This window comes from Sorex fumeus, unplaced genomic scaffold (assembly GCF_029834395.1).
Source record: "Sorex fumeus unplaced genomic scaffold, SorFum_2.1 ptg000137l, whole genome shotgun sequence".
Taxonomy (NCBI): domain Eukaryota; kingdom Metazoa; phylum Chordata; class Mammalia; order Eulipotyphla; family Soricidae; genus Sorex; species Sorex fumeus.
In genome coordinates this window covers 162,270-181,105 of record NW_026606194.1, presented here as the reverse complement: position 1 = coordinate 181,105, position 18,836 = coordinate 162,270, and positions in this window count along the sequence as shown.

Sequence of the window (18,836 nt, the reverse complement as noted above, 5' to 3'; positions counted from 1 at the left end):
TTGTGTCTATGTGTCTAAGTATATATGTCTACATCTGTATATGTGTACACTTCTATATCTGTGTGCACATATATACATGTCTGTGCATCTATACACATGTAGCCTGTGTCTGTATACATGGGTGTCCACCAAAGTATCTTTTGTGTGTGTGCATGTGTCTGTTTTGTGTATGTCTTTGTGTGTTTGTATATGTCTGTATGTATGTCTCTGTGTATGTGTTTGGTAAGACTGCATCTGTCTATAAGTCTGTGTGTGCCTGTGTCCATGTGTGTACATGTGTATATACTTTTCTCTATATGTCTGTGTCTGTATGCCTGTGTTGTATGTCTTCTCTGTGAATGTGTATGTCTCTGTGTGTTCATGTGTGTATCAGTGTACGTGTTCGTGTGCCTGTGTTTCTATATGTGCCAAATAAGTACCGTTTTAGGAATTGGATCTCATGTAGATCTATTTTTCCTCCACAGCCAGGAGAGATGTTCTATTTTACTGCGGTTCTAACTCAAACCATTTAGTGTTCTTATCTTAGCAAATTAAAGTTCCAACACATTTAAGATATTAAGAATCACCCAAAGCTTTGTGCCACCTAGTAAACTATTTTCACGCCGAAGAGGACCTACCTTGAGATGTCAATCTGGCTAGGTTGATTCAGGCTCTGTTAGGAATGAAATAGGCAAGCAGGTAACAAACACTCTTCTTTGGGTTTTGCATATATATTCATACATATATATATACACACATATACGTATGTCTACATTACTTGGCCTTAGCATGGACCGTGTGCAGAACAGGTGCTGACTTTCCGAGTCCCTGCTCCATGTGGTGATCGCTGGTGTACTCACCTGGCCAGAGTCCCAGCCAAGGTCCCCACGTGGTGTTCACCTGGCCTTTCCCCATGATGAATCTCAGGATGGTGCTGGAGGCCACCAAGCCCAGATCCTGGTGCCTGGCAGGCTGAAGCAAGGAAGCCAGCAGCTTCTGGAAGCCACAGAGAGCAGCGTTAGTGAAGCAAGCCTCCTGGCCCAGGCCGCCACTCCCAGTCCAGCAAACAGCTGCTGTGACAGGGCAGGGTGCATCCCCTTCTGCTTGGGGTTAATCTCCCCCTGTACTGCTTTTGCATATGGATTTCCTGATGGAATACCCTGAGCACAGACCCAGGAGTAAACCTCTGACACACAGCCCCCAAAGTCAAAAGAAACTTTAAAACTGGAGGGCTTCCAGAAAGTGCCCTGAGAAGGGAATCTGGTGGGGGCCGTCACTCACCAGCAGGTAGACAGGGGGACTCTGCCTGAGGCCAGGACCCGCACTGGCCCGGTCTTCGCTCCTTCTGTCTTCCAGGATTTGTGCACGCCATGGGGGACCCAGCACCTGGAACATGAAGGAAAGGGCCCCGGGTTGAGTGAGTGCAAGAGGAAGCCTGTTTCGGCTGTGAATGGCTGTATTTTGGCTATCTCTGCTCCACATACTTTTTAAAAATAGTTTTCTATGAAAAACACCCTGATTGGCCAAGTTGTTCATTATACATTTGTTCCAGCACCACCAGAACGACCTTCCCTCCACCAAGATCCTCAGTTTCCCTCCCCACGCAGAGCTGCTGAGAGAGCCTCCGTTTCTGCTCCCGCCTCAGGGAGAAGGCCCATGGTTGGGCAGGCTCATCCTACAGTTTTGGCTTCCAGCAAAATTTCGGGCCTTTTTCAGATCAACAGGGAGTTAGCCACTGTCCGTGCAAATATTCTGCCCTAGAGTTTGGGCTCATGGAGGGCTGAGAAAATGGGAAATACCTAGGGCAAATAGCCGGACAGGCACCTGCCAAGAACCCACTTTCCATTTGAAAGGGTCTGCAGCAAACCCTGCTTACCCTGAAAGTCTGCAGCCCCTGTAAAACAAAGAGTGTTTTCCCTACATTCCTTCCCACTTGCAGACTTTCTTTTGTTTTCTCCGATACTTTTTTTCCTTTGGTACTTATGCTTTACTTTAAAACTGTTTAATTGAAATTCTGTGGTTTACCATACTATGAATAATCTGGACATATGCACATAATTCCAACACCACACAACTCATCACCAGAGCAGTTCCTTCCTCTCTTTTTTCCCCTTCCTAATCTCTAATACACGAGCCTATTAGCTACTAGGCTGATAAACTGAGGCTCTCTACTTTCCAACAATGAGTCTGAGCATCCTGAGGACTCCCAATTTCCATTCATGAAAATACTGGAAAGCTGGGACCCTCTGTCCTGCCTCATCTGCCTCACTGCTGCCCTAGGCACAGTGAGAAATGGGTCCCTCTGGCTTATTCCAACCAGACTTTAAGAACTGGCAAACGGTAATGCTCAGAAAATGCTAAGAGCCAGTAGAATGATGCCTCTACCCCATCTTGACATCAAAAAAGTAACCCTACTGAATAGAATAAAGTAGATTCAAACGCCCCTCCTCGTTTCCAGGTAGAATTAAACAGAATCGACCAGCCCCTCTCGTTTTCCTCTACGCCTTTTGACCTCAGTTGTGCACTGCGCTTTCGGCTCTGCTTGGGACCTGCATGGGCTAGCGCCCGGGGTGGGATGCAGGGATCCGGGGATACAGGGATACAGGGATGCAGGAATGCAGGGAGGCGGGGAGGCTGCTGGGCGGCCTCCCGGGGGCATCCCGCCCCGCCCCCGCCCGCCTCCCGGGCTCCGACGTCACAGGCGCGGGGCAGGACCTGGGCCCGAGCCAAGCTGACAGCCGCAGAGGCACTGCGCCAGCAGCCGGCCGGCGGGGCGCGCTCACACTCCGGCAGGGGGCGCAGCCGCTCAGCATTTCGCCCACTGCCAGGGCCAATGCGAAAGCCGGCCGCAGGGGATCATTCCCGGGTTCAGGGGCAGCGGGGGCAACCACTTCCCGGGCGAGGCACAGGCGGGGCTCAGCCGGCTCGCTGAGGGGCGACCGAAAGGCAGCCCTTTGGCTCCCGGATACACATGAGGGCTGGGGCGAGTCTAGGACAAAGCGCCGGCTGATCTCTTTTCAATCACCCGTGTGCCAGGGGGCGTGGGTACGCTCGGTCCAGCAGCCAGCCCCCAACGACTTCTCCAGCGGGCTGTGGCCGCCAGTTGCAACGACTTCGCAACTGCGACCCGGACCCACCGTTCTTCCCCTCCAGGACTGCCAGGCAGCGTGAACCCAGCACAAAGTCTCGCGGGCCGGCCCCTCCTGGCCACGCCCCCGTCACCACCCCTTTTCCCTTCTGGACCTATCCGAGGAGGCGCGTGGCGCGGGGAGGCGGGGCCTCGTGGAGGGTCGTCCGGGCCCCGCCTTCCGCGCGCGCGCACGGAGGCCGGCCGCAAGGGGGCGGGGCACGGAAGCGATCCGCGCTCCTATTGGCCGGGCGGAGCGCGGGAGCTGCTATGGGTCTGCAGCGTGAACCCAGCACAAAGTCTCGCGGGCCGGCCCCTCCTGGCCACGCCCCCGTCGCCACCCCTTTTTCCTTCTGGACCTATCCGAGGAGGCGCGCGGCGTGGGGAGGCGGGGCCTCGCGGAGGGTCGTCCTGGCCCCGCCTTCCGCGCGCGCGCACGGAGGCCGGCCGCAAGGGGGCGGGGCACGGAAGCGATCCGCGCTCCTATTGGCCGGGCGGAGCGCGGGAGAGGCGGGCTCCGCCGGCGGGGGCTGCGATGGGCGGGGCGCGCTTGAGTGGCGGCCGGGCCCCTGCACTGGAAGCCAGGGCGTGTTCCGCGGAAAGGGACTCGGCCCCCAGGGTAGGGCTTAAAGCGCGGCCTCCAGTCGGTCGCGGGAAGGCGGCCACGGCAGCCCCGGCCGCAGCGCCCCGGCCCCGGTTCCCTTAAACGTGTCAGCCCGGCCCGCGAGTCGGCGACCCGGCCGGAGGCTTAGGGCGCACGCCCCAAAGGTTCCGCCCCTACCCGGGGCTCTGCAGACGGGCCCGTAGCCCCTGCACCCCGGGGAGCCGCAGCCGCCTGCTCTGGGCGCGCGGCTACAGCGACACACTGGCACCCAGTGGGGCGTGTGTGTGTGTCTGTGTGTGTGTGTGTGTGTGTGTGTGTGTGTGTGTGTGTGTGTAAAGAGATCAGTATTGTGGCAGGATGGTGGCTTGCAGGACTGCATGGTGAAGCACCCTGGGGAGAGGGGTGTATGTGTGTTTGTACACATGTCCACAATGGGAAGAGTTCAGGATTGGGGTGTGTGTGTGTGCATGTATGCGGAATGGAAAGATTTCAAGACTGTTGCAGGATGGCAGTTTGCAGGTTTGCATGGTACAGAGCCCCAGAGAGGTGTGTGTTTGTATGTGTGTGTGTGTGTGTATGCACAATGGAAAGAGTTCAGGAATGGTGTGTGTGCGTGTGTGTGTGTGTGTGTGTGTGCACAATGGAAAGGGTTCGGGATTGTCCCGAGATGGCAGTTTGCAGGATTGCATGGTGAAGCGCCCTGGGGAGGGGGGTGTGTCTTTGTGTGTGTGTTTGTGTGTGCACGTGTGCACAATGGAATGAGTTCGGGATTGCTGCAGATGGGCAGTTTGCAGGGTTGCATGGAGCAGCACCGCTGGGAGAGGGTTAAATCGATTATATAGATGCAGCCTTGCCCCGGCCAGACCTCGAGATCAGGGGCCGCTGTTTCAAATCTGCTAAAGCATCAAAGTTGCTATCCAGACAGTAACGTGGAGGTTTAGGACAGCGGCCCCCACCGACCCTGGTGCTGTTGGCAAACTGGGATGCATTCCATGGGGATCCTCGGGAATTCGAATCTCTGCAGATATTCCTTGTTTTGGCATCTGGAATTGTGATCTCAGCAGATGTGATGTTTCTCTACCCTCTCTCCACCCCCCCAGATTTCCATAAAAATCTAGGGAAAATAATAAAATAAGAACGGGGGGGGGGCGGCAAAGACCTTGGGCCTTATCCGTGTTTCCAGTCAAGGAATAAAGATATATGATGTGTTGTTTGTGTGGTATCTGTGTGTCTGTGTATGTCTGTGTTAGACATGTGTGTCAGTGTCACTATGCATTTGGCTGTGTGTCTATATATCAGTTGTCACTCTGTGCATGTGGCTGTGTGTCTGTTTATGTCTGTCTATATTTCTGTGTGTGTTCATGTGTCTGTGAGAATGTGTCAATGTATGTTTGTTTCTCTGTGTGTCTGTGTACGTTTGTGTATGCGCATATGTCCCTGTGTCTGTAAATGACTGTGTGTGTGGATATGTGTGGTGCATGAGTGTGTTATTGTGTGTGTTTATCTCAGTGTGTCTTGTGATTATGCCTATTTATATATCTGTGGCTCTATGTGTCAGTATATGTTAGTGCGCATTTTGATGGTGTCTCTCTATATCTGTGTCTCTGTGTGCATGTGTCAGTATATATGTCTGTGTGTTTCTGTGTGTCTGTGTGTATATTTTTCTGTGTGACTGTGTGTGCCCACATGTCTCTGTATTGTCTGTGGGTCTACATGTTGAAATGTTTCTGTGTCTGACTGTGTGACTCTCAGTTTGTGTAAGTCTGTGTCTGCATGTTCATGTCTGTGTATATGTATGTCTCTGTGTGCATATGTTTGTGTCTGTGTGCATATGTGTCAGTGTATGTGTCTGTGTGTACACACCTGTCTCTATGGTCATTTTTCTGTGTGTGGCTATAAATATGTCTGTGTGTCTGTGTATATGGCTGTGCTTGCAATTTTGTGTCTGTGTCTCCGTGTATCTATCTGTGTCTCTGTGTTGATATGTCTATGTGTGGTATATGTCTGTTATCTCTGTGTATACTTATAGATGTATGTTTGTGTTTACCTGTGTATACTGTCTGCATATGTCTGTGCTGGACACATGTTTGTATTTTGTATACGGGTATATATCTGTGTTGACTGTGAATGTCTGTATTTGTGTACGTGTGTGTGTCTTGTATATATGTGTGTTTCTGAGTGTCTGTGTATATATATCTGAGTATGTGTGTTCACATGTGTTTCTGTGTACATGTCTGTCTCTGTGTGCATATTTTTCTTGCATCTGTGTGTGCATGTTTTTGTGTGTTTACATGTATATGTCTGTGTTTCTATGTGTATAAATATCTGTGTATTTCTGTGTGTGGAGGTGTCTATGTATGTCTATGAGTCTACGTGTGTGTATATTCCTTTTGTGTGTCCATGCTTACATGCCTGTGTTTCTGTGTGTGTTTTTCTATGTTTCTATATGAATGTGTCTGTGTATATGTCAGTGTATATGTATCTATGTGTATGCGTTTGTGTATATGCAGGTGTATATCTGTGTGTTTGTGCATCTGTCTCTGTGTACATTGTATCTACCTGTGCATGCTGTATATATGTCTGTGTCATTGTGTGTGCGTGTGTGTCTACCTCTGTGAGTGTCTATATATTTGGGTGTCTGTGAGCATGTGTATCTATTGTATATGTCAGTGTATACGTATTTTGGTGTATGGATATGTGTGTAACTGTCATGTGTATGTCTATGTGTGCATGGGTGTCTCTATGTCTGTAAATATGTCTGTGTTTGTGTGCATGTCTCTGTGTGTCTGCATGTGTGTTCATCTGTGTATATGTCTGTATGTGTATCTATGTGTGCACCTATGTGTGTCTCTGGATGTTGATATATTTATAATTTTGTGTCTGTGAATACATCTTTTGTGTTTCTGTGTGCGCATTTGTGTGTCTGTGTGTGACTGTGCATATGTATGTGACTGCATATGTCTCTGTGTGTGGATGTGTGTGTTCCTGTCTACATATTTCTGTGTGTGAGCAAATGTGTCTGTGTATATATCTGTATGTGTAGGTTTAATTGTGTGCTTCTGTGTGACTTTGTATTTGTGTGTAAGCATGTCTGTTTACGTATGTGTGTATATTTGTGTGTCTGTGTATATATCTGTGGGTGCATGTGTCTATATTTCTGTGGATATGTCTGTGTTTCTATGTGTGCATATGAGTTCGTATGTATATATGTCTGTCTTTGTATACCTGTGTGTGCGAATGTGTCTGTGTATATGTCTATGTGTTCATGTGTGTTTCTGGAAATGTTCCCATGTGTTTGTGTACACATGTTGCATTTCTGTGCATGTGCATTTGTATATAAGCCTGTGTGTTTTGGTGTAACTGTATGCATGTGTTTATGTGTGTCTCTGTGTTTATGTGTGCCTCTCTGTGTGCCTGTGTTTGTATATAGGTCTGTGCGTTCACATGTGTCTCTGAATATGAGTGTGTGCATCAGTGTTTCTGAGTGTTTTTGTGTATATGACTGTGTTTCTGTGTATATGCATGGGTATGTGTCTTTGTATATGTCTGCTGTGTCTGTGTGTTCATGTGGGTACATGTTTGTGTATCTGTGTGTCTCTGTGTATGTGCATGTGTATGTATCTGTGTAAATGTGTATATCATGTGTGCATGTCTGAGTGTATATGCCTATGTGTCTGTGTGTTTATGTGTTTAGTATATCTGTATGTCTGTGTGCATCTCTATGTCTCTATGTGTATCTCTGTGCACGTGTGTGTCTGTGTGTATCTCTGTGTTTGTATGTCTGTGTTGCGGGTGTGCATATGTGTATTTGTGTGTACATGTATGTTTATATATGTCTGTGTCTCTGTGGTGCATGCTTGTGTCTATGTATGTCTCTGTGTATATATGCCTATGTTGTGTTGCACATGTGTGTGTATTTGAGAGTACATGTGTTGTTCAGTGTATATGCCTTATGTGGGTCTGTATGTTTGTGGGAGTCTATTTGCACGTTAGTGTGTCCATGTGTGTGTGAGTCTGTGTATATGTCCTGTGTGAGTGCATATTGGTTTGTGTGTGTCTGTGTATATATCTATTTATATGTCTCTGTGTGAATGTGTGTGTCTTTGGACATACCTGTGTCTGTGTATCTGTTTGTGTCTCTGTTGTCTTTGTGTGTACATATTTGTGTGTCGGTTTATATGTTGGTGTGTCTGTATGTCTGTGTATCTATGTGTATCTATGTCTCTATGACTGTTTTGTGTCTTGTGTATAAATGTGGGTGTATTTATGAGTAAATGTTTGTGTGGGTACTTGTATATGTCTCTGTGTATATGGTTCTGTCTGTGTATACGTCTGTGTGTGTCTGCATATCTATATGTCTCGGTGTGTGCATTGTATGTCCATATCTGTTTGTGTGTCTCTGTATATATTACTGTGTCTGTATGTGCATGTGTTTTTCCGTATATGTTTCTGTGTGTCTCTTGTGTGTATGTGGGTGTGTACCTGTGTATATATCTCAGTGTGTATTTCTGTGTGCAAATCTGTATGTATATTTGTTTGAATTGTGTGCAAGAGTATGTCTGCGTATATTTGTGTCTCTGTTGTGCATGTGTCCACCTTTATATATCTGATTGTGAATATGTGTGATTCTGTGTATGCATGTGTGTCTGACCATATGTGAGTATCCAGTGTATGTGTCTGTGTTCTGTGTGTGCAGATGTATTTATGTGTCTCTGTGTATATCTGTGTGTGCATGTGTTTGTGTCTATATATATTTGTCTTTATGCATATATGTGTTGTGTGTCTGTGTTGTATGTTTGTGTGTATACATCTTTGTGTCTGTGTATATACTGTGTTTCTGTATGTTTTATCTTCTGTGTGCATGTGTGTCCACATGTGTGTTTATGCCTGTGTCTGTGTTGTGTATATGAGCATGTGTGTATCTGTGGGTATATATCTGTGTATTTATGTCTGTGTGAATGTGTGTCTGAGCATGTGCCCATATATGTCTTTTGTGTGCTTGTGTCTGTGTGTATGTCTTTGTGTGTCTGTGTGTACATGTCTGTGTATGTTTATATGCTCATGCGTTGTGTCTTTGTATATATCTGTGTTTATATATGTGTGTATATGTGCGTGTCTTTATGTTTGTATGTGTCTTGTGTCCTTGTGGATGCCTCTTTGTATATGTCTGAGTCTCTCTGTGTGCACCTGTATATGCATTTGTGTATATCTCTGTGTGTCTGTGATCATGTCTATGTGTCTATGTATATATCTGCTTGCCTATGTGTCTCTGTTTATATAAGTGAGTGTCCCTGTGTGTGTGTGTTGTCTGTGAATATGTCTTACTTTTGTGTGTCTAACTATATGTCTGTGCATATGGGTGTACTGTCGATGTGGGCAGTTTGTGTCGCTGAATGAATGTATAAGTGTGTATAAATATATGTGTGTATCTGCATGTGTCTGTGTGTTCATATAAATATCTGTGTCTGTGTTCCTTTGTGTACGTCTGTACGTCTTTGTATGTGTGTGCCTGTGTAAATGTCAGTGTGTGTGCCTATGTTTCTATGGTTTCTATGGTTAGCTCTGTCTGTGTGTCAGTGTATATGTCTGTGTCTCTGTACGTCAGTGTGCACATACGTCCGCATATGTCTGTGTTATGTATCTGTTTCTCTGTGTCTGTGTCTATGTCTCTCTGTATATGCGCATGTGTGTGACTTATGTAGACATCTTTGTTGTGTCTGTGTATGTGTGGGTGTGTCTGTGTGTGACTGTGAATGTGTCTATGTTTGTGCCTGTGTATGTCTGTGTGTCTCTGTGAATGTGTCTATGTTTGTGCCAGTGTATGTCTGTGTGTATTTGTGTGTGTGCGTATCTGCGTTGTGTATATACTGTGTGTGACTGTATTTGTCTATCTGTGTGTGTCTGTTTATGTCTGTGTATGTCTAGGTGAGCATGTGTGTGTGCACTGTGTGTGTTTCTATATATGTCTGTATTGTTTCTCTGTGCTCATGTATTTTACGTGGAAGTCTGTGTCTCTGGATGTGTGTGGGGAATGTTTTTCTGTGCATATGTCTGTGTGACTACCTGTTTGTGTGTCTGTGTACATAAGTGTATGAGTCTGTGTGTGTGTCTGTGTGCACTTGTGCATTTGTAACTTTGAATGTCTAGAAGTATGTGTGTTGATGTGTGTGTCTGAGTGTCTGAGATTCTGTATTTATGTCGGTGTAAGTGTATGTACGTGTCTGTGTGTGCATGTCTGTGTCTCTTTGTGTGCACGCGTGCTCCGGGTGTGTCTGAGGATGTCTGTGTCTCTGTGTGTGAGCGTGTCTGTATGTGACTGTGTCTGTGTCTATAACCAATTGTGTCTACCTTATGTCTATTCGTGTCTGTTTGGGCATAGGTTGTATGTCTGTGTATACATTTATGTGTGTCTATGTGTGATTGTGTCTGCGCATGTTATGTATATATTATGTGTCTCTTTGTATCTGTGTACATGTTTGATTGTGTTGTGTGTCTGTGTATGTCACTGTGTGTATATGTCTGTGTGTATATATGTCTTTATGCCTGTGTGCATGTGTATACGCCTATTTGTGTCTTTGTGTTGCACTAGATGTGTCCTGTGTATGTTTGTGTATCTATCTCTGTGTATATTTGTGTGTATATGTGTCTATATGTGCATGTGTGAGCCTGTCTGTACATCTGTACGTCTTCGTGTGCACAGGTAGATCAGAGTCTATATCTGTGTATGTATCTGTCTGCGGTTGTGTAAATGTCTGTTTGTGTATCTTCATGTGTCTATGTACAAGTGTGAGTGTGTCTGTGTGTATATATGTATCTGTGTATATTTCTTTGTGCACATTTCTGGCCCCTCTCCTCCAGGCCCTTCTTACACTCGGCCACCAGGCCGCTCTTGCTCATCTGCAGCTCCTCCACCAGGGCCTGCAGCCCCACCTTGGCGACCTGCAGGGCGTCGTTCTCCGCGCGCACCCTGTGGAGCTCCTCCTGCACCGCCCTGCCCTCTTCCAGCACTTTCTCTTTCTCCGCCTCGAGGGCTTCTCGGCCGAGCCGCTCCTCCTGCCAGAGCTTCCCTGCGGCCCGCCTGGCCTCGATGACCTTCTCTTTATCGAAGAGAATAGCTTGGTTCAACAGCCAGAGCTTCCTCTGCTCTTCCCGCAGCGAAGAGTTTTTGGCCTCCGCTTCTGTGAGCTTCAATAGCAACGACCCTCTCTCTGACTTCAGAGAGAGCTTCTCCTTCGCCAGCAATTGATTCTCTGACCTCAGGGCCCTGCGATCCTCCGACATCAGCTCAATTTCCTCTGATGTTATTAGGTAAGTTAATGACTACAGAAACAAAAAGCGGGAAGAATGGAAACAAGAATGAGATCAAGCAGGCACAAGCAAGCCAAGCACGTAATGTGGCCTAAATACCAGAAATGAAAATCTCAGAGTAGTCTTACCTGCGCACACGCGCGCGCGCGCACACACACACACACACACGCAGGACGGAGAGGCTCAAACACAGTTAGCTTCACAGGGTCAACATACCGACTGCCTATTTTGGGGATGGGGGCCCCACACCTGGTGGTGTTCGGGTCTCACTCAGGGTTCTGTGCTCAGGGGTCACTGCTGGCAGGGCCGGAGGACGAAACGGGGTGCTGGGGATCAATCCCGGGTTGGCCGAGTACAAGGCAGCACTACCCATTCTACTGTCAGCCTATTTTATTTTTGAAATGCCATCTGAAATTATTTCTGACAGCTCCCTGGAAGATTTACGTACAGTTGGATCAGAAGGGTACCGAACCCAGGAGGCAAGCTCTGCTGGGGGATCCCAGGATGGCCCTCAGATACCGGCACTCTCTGCAGGAAACTCCGACGCCGTGCCCAGCTGGGGCAGGCTGGCCACTCGGCTAAGACTTAAAAGTGCAAGAATCAAAGCTGAATGGTGGGGCTGGAGCGATAGCACAGCGGGGAGGGCGTTTGCCTCGCATGTGGCAGACCCAGGTTGGATTCCCAGCATCCCACTGGGTCCCCCGAGCACCACCAGGAGTAATTCCTGAGTGAAGAGCCAGGAGGAAGCCCTGAGCATCTCCGGGTATAACACCCCCCCACTAAATAATAAAACCGAATAGTTCTAAACATACCCGCAAAAGGTTTGTCTTGAAACACTCGTTCTTTATCCGGCAGCTATGCAGAGGGAAGAAGACAAGGGCTGGAAGCGGCAGAGGGGGAGCCTGCTGTGAGTGGCCGACCTGGGTTCCCCCCCAGCACCCCATTATGACCCGGCAGCTGTGCCAGGAGTGAGCCCTGAGCACCCCTGGGAGGGGCCCTAAGACAAAACAGAGAAACTTCTCTCCGTGTGACACGGGTCAGCTGTCCTTCCTCGGATGGGGACTATTTCCGCTGCCTGGGACAGGCCGTGCCACAAGCAACCCACCACCTTTTCTTCACAAATCACACAAAAATGTGGGTGACGCTGCGGCTTTCCGATTGAGCAGCTGACTTGAGGGTCCATGAAGGAGCCTCAGAGATCTCGGAGAGGGCCTGAGACAGAATTCCGGGAGGGTGACTCGCAGCTGCAGGCGACACCACAGAACGTTCCGGAAAAGCAGCCCGACACACCCACCTCTCCTGCAGGCGTAGTTCATCATTCATTCTCGTCAGCTGTGACGAGTTTTCCCCGGACATTTTCATGATGTCTGCGATGTCGTTTTACAACTTGGCCTTTGCCTTCATCAACTGCTCTTCTCGCACATCTCTCTCTTTGAATTTGGCCTCCATATCTGAGGGGAGGGGAGGAGAAGAAGGGGGGAGGGAGGGAGGGAGGGAGGGAAGGAGGGAGGGAGGGAGGGAGGGAGGGAAGGAGAGAGAGGGACAGAGGGAGAGAGAAAGACAGGGAGAGATGCAGGGAGGGTAGGGGGAGAACAGCGTTGGGGTGTCTTAAGCAACTGAGCGTTCCCTGCGCTTCTGTCCCAGGCCTCCCTCCGAGGACGTTTCACTCTCTGGCCCCTGCAAACTGCTCGAACCGAGCAGCAGCCAGTGAAACCAAGGACAACTCACAAGACGGGGAAGAAACGCAGGCAGCAAGCAACGGATGGGGCCAGGACGGGGGGTCCGACCGTATAAGGCGCCTCATAGATGGCCCTCAGGGGGGACCTTGGGCAGCATTTGACAGTCGTCCCAGGGCCACGGTGGCCGGAGTGTCACGGCCCCAGGAACTGATAGGGGGGGCGGGCGGGAGGGGGACTGGGACCTGTTGTGGGGGCTCCCTGAGTGAGGCCGGGAGGCTGAGGAGGGGGCGCGGGAGCGTCAGCAGGGAGGCGCCTCACGCCCGGGGTGCCCCTGCACGACACCCAGAGATCATCTCTTACCTGTTCAATTTCCTCGCAACTTCTCCAGTTCAGAAGACAGCGCCTTAAACTGTTCTTCTTTTTCGTGTAACTTATCAATAGATTCTAGTTAGGATAAAGTTAGAAGTTTAATATATTTCACGCACCATCGGGATTATTTGAGAGTCTGTCTGGCAGGCTCCATCAAATCTCGCACTGGAGTCTGAGGTCACGGGGGCGATAAAGCGTCTCTACGGGAGAAGCCCCCAGCCGAGGGCAACACCAGGAGGTTTCGGCATGGAGACGATGGGTCTGGCACCAGGAGGAACTCGAGGTCTTGGCTGGGGGCATCCCAAAATCTTCCCATCCAGCCAGCTCCCTGCCAGGTCACACAGCACTTTCCCAAGCACACCAACATGTCACCACAAACAGTGATGTAGGGACTATGATGCCACCAGCAGGTTCACCTGTACCTGCGGGGAGATTGCATCAGCAGCCTGATGGTGCCTGCAGACTTCCAGATACCCCAAAATTGCTCCTGTGCCTTTGGTCAGACCCCAACAACTTGGGGTCAAATTTACCAAGAAATTAAACGGACAAAAGTTCAGTATGTGGGAGACACATCCACAAAACACTATATAAGCTATATAAGCTATGTAAGCTCATTTATTGGCCTTATTTCAGAGACCCATACATCTCAAAAGAGATCAAAAGATGCAGTTAGGGTCAGTGGCCCGGAGGTAAACGGGAACCCGTGACTGAGAGCTCCAAGCTTGCTCAGATCAGGACTGGGCCTCCTCCTGCCACATTCCCAGTTTTCCAGTAGCTTGGCAGTCACACCCACAAACTGCCCCCCAGCACCACGTAATCTCGTCAATGGCCAAGACCCAGAGACTATACAGTACAGCTCCCGGAAGAGAATGACACAGATATTCCTGGTCATTATATTCTAGCCATAAGAAGCAATATGAAACAAATCATCTAGCATTGCCTTTTCAGCAGGTTTGAGTGCTGGTGGGACTGGTGTCAAAATATCGAATGTAACCAAAGTAGAGAGAGAGCATGGGGGAAATTGTCTGCTTGCCACACAGGCAGGGGAAGGGTTGGCACAAGGGTGGGGCTGGTGGAATTCTGGGGATTTTGGTGGTGGAAAATGTGCACTGGTGATGGGACTGGTGTTTGATGATTGTATGACCAAAACTCAAATATGAAAGCTTTGTCACTATATCTCACATGAATCAAAAAAGGAGGGAAATATAATAATAATAAAATAATAAAATAAAATTAACATTCAGAACAGAATTTTAAAAAATAAGTAATGTGGAGTTCATGCCCAATTAAATCAGCTTCATCAATGGCTGAATAATTAGTAGTACTCCTACATTATTAACAAAAAAATAAATTAAAAAAATGTGTATGTGTGTGATGTGTGTTTGGGCGGGGGGGGGGGCTTTGTGCGCGTACATGCTACGCGCAGGGTACCTCCTGGCTCTACACTCAGGGATCAGCCTGCTGGTATCAGGGATGGATACCAGCTTGGCAGTGAGCAAGGCAAGTGCCTGGCCTGCTCGGGTCTCTGGGAATGAACTTACTTTAAGTCAAAGAGGAAAGAGCCGGAGAAAGTCAGCTGCGGGAAATGAGCAGGCAGAGCCCTGAGTGTGGGACCCCAGAGCCCCGGCCCCGGCACAGCCACCCGATGTCCCGCACCCACCTTGCATGTTTTTCTGAACAGAGGCTGACTCTTCTGAAGCTTTTCTTTCTAGAGAAACAGAATCAGATATTCAGACCAGGAGGGTGCAAAGTAGCTTCCAATCAACGACATGGGAGACACTCCATTTTGTGATGCTGTTCATGAAAATGAACTTGCACTCCAAACGTAGATATTGGGGGCTGAAGGGCTGGCACAGGGTCCAGGTGCCCGAGTACAGCCAGCCGGTAAGACCCTGAGCAGGAGTACCACCAAGTTAGGGGGGAGCCCCGATAAACACGGTGAACATCTGGGGGCTGGGAGAGAGCACTGGGTAAGGCCACTTGGCCCTGCTTGAATCGCGGCACTAACAGGAATATCCTGAGCACAAAGCCAGGAGTCGCCTCCAAGGACTGACAGGCATGCCACTAGTCCCCCACCACCACCACCAAAAAAAATATATACATATACATATATATATACATTATATATATATATATATATATATATATGTATATCCCAGGGCCAGAGCGATCGCCCAGCGGGGAGGGTGTTTGTCTTGCACAAGGCTGACCCACCTTTGATCCCCAGCATCCCATAGGGGATGCACCGTCAGTAGTAATTCCTGAGTGCAGAGCCAGGAGTGACCCCTGAACATCCCCAACTGTGACACAAAAAGACAAAAAACAAGAACTACAACAAGAACAAAAAAACCCAGAAAACAAAAATAATCCACCCCAAACTCAGCTATCAATGCCCAGTGTGTATCTGCCTGGCAAACATGAGTGAGTTGTGCAAGTATGTATGTACTTGCTTGCATGTCCAAGGACATGTATGAGTCTGCACATGACAGAAGCCCATGTGTGTATACTGGGGTGTGTGCATGGCTGTGGACACACATGTGTACACATGTTCTCGACCACACACAGATAGAATGTGATGCCGCTTGTGCTTGGCCCATGCTGCCCCAGCAAGGACGCTTCCCTTGGAATCCTCCTGCAGGTTCTGAAAGGCTCCTAAGTGCTCAGTCCCGGGTCCTGACAGGATCCAGTCAGCACTGTCTCAGCAGAAAGGCCCGGCTCACCCAGGCCCAGAGACAGAGTGACAGGACAGCGGGAAGAGCATTTGCCTTGCACGTGGCTGACCCAGGTTAAATCCCCAGATCCCATTGGGTCCCCGAAACTCCACCAGGAGTAATTCCTGTGTGCAGAGCTGGGAGTAACCTCTGAGCATCACCAGGTGTGACCCAAAAAGCCAAAAAAAAAAAAAATACCAAGAAAACAAAAACAACGAGATACTTTAGGTGTTTTGCTTTGTATGTATTCAACCCAGGTTAAATCCCCAGCATTCCACGTGGTCCTCTGAGGGCCACCAGGAATGATCCCTGAGTACAGAGCCAGGAGAAAGTCTCAGCACAGCTGAATACAAGAAAACCCAAGACACAAACCAAAAAAACAAATACAAACAAAAAACATCCTAAAAAGAAAACAAGAAAACACACTTTGATCCACCCCAGGAAGGTGTCTGGAAGGTTCCAGAAAAGCGGCCTTCCCAGCGCATGTCTCTCACCTTCCTCCCCTTGCTGTGAGCCCCCAGTGCTCCCGGCTGGCAGGGGAGACAGAGCTGAGGGGGCAGGAGGCGCTTCTGAGGGGAGCAAGGAGCCCGGCACTCCGGGAGCATCGCTGGCCGGTCACTGATCAGGCAGAGGCGGAGGGCATAGCGGGGACAGATCAGCCCACCTACCTTTGCTGCCCCAACGGGGGCTTGCGCAGCCCCTGGGGTTTCCAGCTGACACGCTCGTGAGCTTCAGACGCCACAGGGCCAAGCTCGCCTGAGGAGGCTTCGCTTTAGCCTCAGCAAGGTAAAGATCAGCGCCCGACTCCCCTGGTACTCACCAAACTCCGAAGCTCTTTCTCCAAAGCCTTGTTCATGTGGCTGGCGGAGAGATGGTACAAAGGGCTGGAGTACACACCAGGACCGAGGTAGAACTGCAGCACCACTGGGCAAGACTGAGATCGGTCCACAAGCTGAAAAGACCCAGTACTGCTGGGCGGGAGGACCCCAGAGCCCAGACCATGGCTTGGTGAGGAAGAAGAAAGTAAGCAAGGGAGGAGGGAGGCTAAGGATAGGAAGGAGGGAGGGAGGAAACAGGGAAGAAAGGGAAAGGGAGGCGAGGGAGGGAAGAAAAGGTTATCTTTTTTTTTTTTTGGCCCGCTCGAGCTAATCGATGAACAACGGGAGGACAGTGACAATGATAGTGACCCTATGGGATGCTGGAGGTCGACCTCACATAGGCTATGTGCAAAGCAAATGCCCTTCCCACTGTACTATCACTCTGGCCCCCAAGATTTACTTTCTTGTAGTTTCTTGTCTGTGACTTTAAAAGTCTGAGGTGTTTCAATATGAAATTTAAATCCAAGAACCTCTAATCCACTAGACAGCAGTCACCAGAACTTGACGTTTGTTACATCTTGATGCGAACAAGTGGGTCAACTATCCCCTGCTGTGTCCTAGGAATTGATTCCGTTTGTTTCTGGAATGCCAGCTAAGGAGTCCTGAGTCCTGAGAGGAACTCGCGGGGGTCTCTGGGTCCTTCTGTTATGTCTGTCACTCCTGTCTACAAATCCCACAGCCCTTCCATCTTGGCCAACAGAGAAGTTTCTCCAACAAAGCGCCCAGCGCCGGGGGGCGCAGGGGGGAGGGGGAGGGCGCGTCCCTGCCACCACAATCCTATAGGAGGAAAAGGGCATTTCTCAGGGCTCCTTGGTGAGAAATGCAGCTCGCTTGGCTTGGCCCAGAACTCACTCTCTTGTCCTTCCCCAGGATCAGGGCTACTGATGTGGGTAAGTAGACAGGGAAAGGCCCTTTGCAATGAAACACAGTTTCATGGAAGAAGAATTCTAGGAAGGACCCACCTTGTGGATACAGAAAGCAAAGGCCTGATAAGACCATCCGCAGACCCTCAGGACATGGGCCTCCCCATGAAATTCCTCCTTTTGGACCTCCCTGGTAATCTCCTTAGCAACGGGACTTTTACCCGGGAAGAAGCTTCACGTGGGGACAGGCTGGAGAAACCCTATAAAGGCCACCTGGAAGAAAGGCAGGGTGCGCACATGCTGCCTGAGCCCATGTGTGCTTACGTCCACGTGGCTGAGCACATGTGTCGCCCTTATCTCCCCTCTTGAGATGTGTACTTTCATGCTCTCATGTCTAATGCTAGGATGTGTGGAGGGGCTCTCTCCACCCTCGGAGAAGCCCATGCTCTCTCTGGACTTGTTACTCTCTCTCTTACTCTCCATTCCCCCGCTTATCTGCTTATCCCTTTCTCTCCCTCTCCATAAATCCTCCAAATAAAATCTATTTGTTTCACTGCTTGTCTACTCCTGAAATTCCTTTCTGTGAGGTGAGACAAGTACCCAGTAACCCTGGGTCCCGGGTGGCACAGGCGGGTGGGGAGAAAGTGACCGTCTTTCTCCTCCCCGCTGTACATAAGTCACCCGTGGGACCCACCGACATCACTGCCATGAGAGTCCATGCCCGTGGCCAGCAGGAGGCCATGCTGGAAGGCGGACTTGGCCCAAGCACCCCTTAGAGGCTGAAAGGGCTGAAATCTCTGCAGGGCTGGGCGGGGGCTTGTGCTGCAGGCAGGGAGGGACCGGCAATGAGAAATACCAAGATGGGCCACGTCACCAGCCCTGAGGGAGCTCAGAGGCATTGAGCACCAGCTGGAAACTGAGGCGCCTCGGGACAGGATGGCAAAGCCAGTCACATGAGCAGGTGGTCAGCAAGGTCAGCGAAAGACCCTCGCGGCCAGCCTCGAGCCCAAGGGTCTGGGCGGACTTGGCGAGTACGCAGGGGACCCAAGGGCTGGGGCAGAAGTTTGCTCTGGGGGTTCCTATCTTGTTTTCTCACTGGCCTCGGTGAAGAGTTCTCCATTTCAGAAAGACCCCAGACGGGACCGATTAGACGGGGCCAAGGGTAGCACAGCATCCGGGTGATGGGGACCAATGACAGCCCCAGAATTGTGCTGACACGTTCACAGTCCCATCAGAGGGAACCGCACGGGACGTGACCGGGAGACCTGTCAACACCAAGCCAGAACACGGCGGCAAGCAGACGGACACACAGCATGCA